Here is a 4,314-nt window from a genome sequence, read left to right as displayed (position 1 = left end):
GATACATCTCCGGAATAGCCCATCGAAGCAATGTTTGAACAAATGTGGATCATCCCATAGGAAGAACTTGGCATCATGTAAGAACTTCTTCCTTTGTTGATATGAAAGGTTGGGTGGCAACTCTCTCCCAACTAGGTAGTTGGCTATGTAGGCATACCAAGGAGTATTGGCTTCCAACATAACATCATCGGCGAATGAATCATCGATAGGTAACTCAATACCTCCATCATGGAACTTCAATCGGGATAAGTGATCGGCAACAACATTTTCGGCCCCCTTCTTGTCTTTAATCTCAAGATCAAATTCTTGCAAAAGCAAGATCCATCTTATCAACCTTGGCTTAGCTTCTTGTTTGGCTAGGAGAGGCTTCAATGCGGCATGATCGGTATGAACAATGACTTTGGAACCGATCAAGTAAGAGCGGAATTTGTCTAAGGCATAGACAATGGCAAGTAGCTCTTTCTCCATCGTGGCATAGTTAATTTGAGCCGCATCCAAGGTTTTGCTAGCGTAGTAGATAGCATGGAGAACCTTATCCTTTCTTTGTCCTAGCACGGCACCTACCGCATAGTCACTTGCATCACACATGAGCTCGAATGGCAAGTTCCAATCCGGTGATTGGATGATAGGTGCGGAAATCAAAGCCTTCTTAATCCTATTAAAAGACTCAAGATAATCGTTAGTAAACACAAAGGGAGCATATTTTAAAAGAAGCTCCATAAGGGGTTTGGCAATCTTAGAAAAATCTTTAATAAAACAGCGGTAGAAACCCGCATGGCCTAAGAAACTCCTTACACTCTTCACATTTACCGGTGGGGGTAGTTGCTCAATAACTTGGACCTTAGCACAGTCCACTTCAATTCCTCTTTCCGAAATAATATGACCAAGCACCACCCCTTCATTTACCATGAAGTGACACTTTTCCCAATTTAACATCAAATCAACCTCTTCACAACGCTTCAAAACTTTGGACAAGTTAGTCAAACAAGCATCAAAAGAAGAATCATAGACACTAAAATCATCCATAAACAACTCCATGATAGACTCAATGTAGTCGGAAAAGATGCTTAGCATGCAACGTTGGAAAGTGGCGGGGGCATTACAAAGACCAAAAGGCATTCTACGGTAGGCAAATATACCATAGGGACATGTAAACGTGGTATTCTCTTGGTCATCCGGGTGAATGGGTATTTGAAAGAACCCGGAATAACCATCTAGGTAGCAAAAATATTTGTGACATGCCAACCTTTCCAACATTAGGTCAATAAAAGGTAATGGGTAGTGGTCTTTCTTGGTGGCTAGATTTATCCTCCTATAGTCAATGCACATTCTCCAACCCGTCATAATTCTAGTTGGACTTAACTCATTTTTATCATTTTTGACTACGGTGGTTCCTCCTTTCTTATGAACCACTTGGACCAGACTCACCCATTTAGAATCGGAAATCGCATAGATAATTCCCGCATCTAACAATTTAAGCACTTCCTTTTTGACCACTTCTTGCATGTTAGGATTTAGACGTCTTTGACCTTGGACACATGGTTTATGATCTTCCTCAAGATTAATTCGGTGCATGCAAAATTCGGAACTTATGCCTTTTAAATCGTCAAGTTTATAACCAATGGCTTTCTTGTGAGACCTTAAGACATGAAGCAATTTAGCCAATTGACTCTCATCTAATTTAGCACTAACGATTACCGGACACATCCCCTCATCATCTAGAAAAGCATACCTCAAATTGGAAGGAAGGGGCTTTAGCTCGGGTTTTTGTACCTCAAGATCTTGAGGTGTAGCAACCAAGCCTATAAAGTGTGAGCTCTCCTCCAATGATAGATCCTCTCCATCCAATTCTTGCTCCAAAGCATCAATCTCCTCATTTCCAATCTCATCGTCACCTGCAAATGATTCTAAAAGCAAGAGTGCCTCCAAGGGATCTTTAGATAAAGATCGAGGTGTAGAGTCCTTTATAACGATGTCAACAACATCAATGTCAATAGAATAACAAGACTCTTCTATCATTGGACTCTTCATGGCACTATTCAAATTATATGTGACCTTATCGTCACCCACTTCCAATGTAGTTTTACCGTTCTTGACATCAATTAACGCACCCGCGTTGTGTAAAAATGGTCTTCCCAAAATGATTGGGATTTGGGCATCCTCGGCCATGTCAAGAACAATAAAATCAACCGGAATGAAAAACTTACCAACTTTAATGGGAACATTCTCCAAAACTCCCAAAGGGCGTTTTATAGAACGGTCCGCCATTTGCAATGTGACACTAGTGCATTTTAAGACTCCCATATTAAGCTTAGCACAAATAGAGTAAGGTTATACACTCACACTAGCACCTAAATCGCATAAAGCTTTATCAATTTGGTAGGTGCCAATTGTGCATGGAATAGAAAGCTACCGGGATCTTTTAACTTAGGAAGGGACTTGTTTTGCAAAAGAGCACTCACCTCGGCGCTAAGAGCTATTGTTTCAACCTCATCAAAAGTCCTCTTCTTAGTTAAAATGTCTTTCATGAACTTAGTGTAAGATGGAATTTGAGTGATTAATTCGGTAAAAGGAACGGTTACCTGGAGATTCTTCACTACTTCCATGAATTTACCGAATTGAGAATTCTTTTGATGCTTTGCCAATCTATGAGGGAATGGCACTTTGAATTTTTCCGTGATCTTTTCCTCAAAATCTTTCTTTGGAGGAGCATCCTCCACTTCTTTGACTTTCTCAACAACAACAAGTGGATCATCCACTTTCTTGGGAATTTCTTCATTTTCCTTATCATTTGGAGAGATCTCCAACTGAACAAGCACCTCCTCATCTTCTTTGGGCATGGATGGCCCATCATATTTTGTACCACTTCTTAAGGAGATAGCATTAAGGGTAGCATGTGGTTGCTCACCTTGAGGGGGTAGTTGACCTGATTTCCTTGAGGAGCTAGATGAGGCCAATTGAGCCATTTGTTGCTCCAACATCTTAATTGCGGTATTTTGAGCTTGCTCATTCTTTTGGATTTGAGCCAACAATTCCTTTTGCATACGGACTATCAAGCCCTCAAGCTTACCTCCTTCTTGGTTGTTTTGTTAGGCATTTTGTGGTGGAGGTTGATTTTGTTGAAAATTGTTTTGTGGGGGCCTTTGTTGATTTTGATAACCCGGTGGAGGGACATATTTTTTTTGTTGAGGGACATAGGCATTTTGTTGTGGTAGGGGTTGTGGTTGAGGATTTAGCACATTGTTGCTTCTATAATACATATTCGGGTGAAATCTTGAATTTGGGTTATATGTGTTTGAGAATGTACCCGGTGGATAAGCATTTTGTATTAAAGCTAGAAAGGCATTTACCTCTTCAATAGGAGCTTGGCAATGAGCGGCATAATGACCCGCACCTCCACAACCATCACACAAAACGATTTGGCTTGTTGAAGACATAGCATTGACTTGTTGAACGGAATCTCTAGCATCCTTTTCCGCCAATTGTTGTTGGAGCAAGGCAATTTGAGCTAGCAAAACGGAGTTGTTGGAGGATTCTTCTTTACCTTTGGATGGCACAACTCGGTAATTGACATATTGTGCATCATGGACCGCCATAGATTCGATATTGTCATGAGCAAGGTCGGTGTCAATTTGATCAAACCGCCCATTGTTGGTGGAATCAAGAATCCTTCGGGACTCGGCACAACATCCATTGTAGAATGTTATTGCTAGAAACCAATCATCTAGCCCATGATGTGGGCATTGTCTTTGAAGCTCTTTGTACCTCTCCCAAGCCTCATATAAGCTCTCAAGAGCTTGTTGACGAAATCCGGTAATTTGGCTCCTCAAAGTTTGAGTTTTCTCCGGTGGAAAAAACTTTTGATAGAAGGCTAGAGCCAAAGTCTCCCAACTGGTGATTCCCATAGCGGTGCGGTCAAGGCTATTGATCCAAAGCTTGGCCTTGTCCTTCAAAGAGAAAGGGAAAAGTATTTCCCTTATTTGGGCTTGAGTGATGCCCGTTTGACGGATCATGGAGCAATAGTCACAAAAGTTTTGCACATGAAAATTGGGATCCTCCAAAGGATTTCCCCCAAATTGCTTCCTCTCCACAAGGCTAATGAAAGCCGGTTTGATCTTGGATTCCGGCGCGGTGATTTGAGTGGTTGTGATACCGGCCGGAAGCATCGCTACAGTGGGCTTTAAGTGATCGGAAAGTTTCACCATCTTTTTGGTAGTAGATGGTGGTGGTGGTGGTGGAGATGATGAACTTGAAACCTCCCCCTCTTCAAGGGCTTCTAGATCGTCAAGTAAGACTTTCTAGCACTTTCGGCTT

The 4,314-nt window shown here is 41.6% G+C and overlaps 1 non-coding gene across 1 annotated transcript; it reads left to right on the top strand.

The window, feature by feature from the left end:
* The first annotated feature begins 3,726 nt into the window (after positions 1 to 3,726).
* On the top strand, positions 3,727 to 3,833 carry LOC141624566 (small nucleolar RNA R71). The gene has a single exon (XR_012534372.1). It is a non-coding gene; the product is annotated as a small nucleolar RNA R71 (small nucleolar RNA).
* Positions 3,834 to 4,314: the final 481 nt, after the last annotated feature.

This window comes from Silene latifolia, chromosome X, assembly GCF_048544455.1.
Source record: "Silene latifolia isolate original U9 population chromosome X, ASM4854445v1, whole genome shotgun sequence".
Classification (NCBI taxonomy): domain Eukaryota; kingdom Viridiplantae; phylum Streptophyta; class Magnoliopsida; order Caryophyllales; family Caryophyllaceae; genus Silene; species Silene latifolia.
Note: the sequence above shows the minus strand (reverse complement) of the source record. Positions and strands in the feature narration are given on the sequence as shown.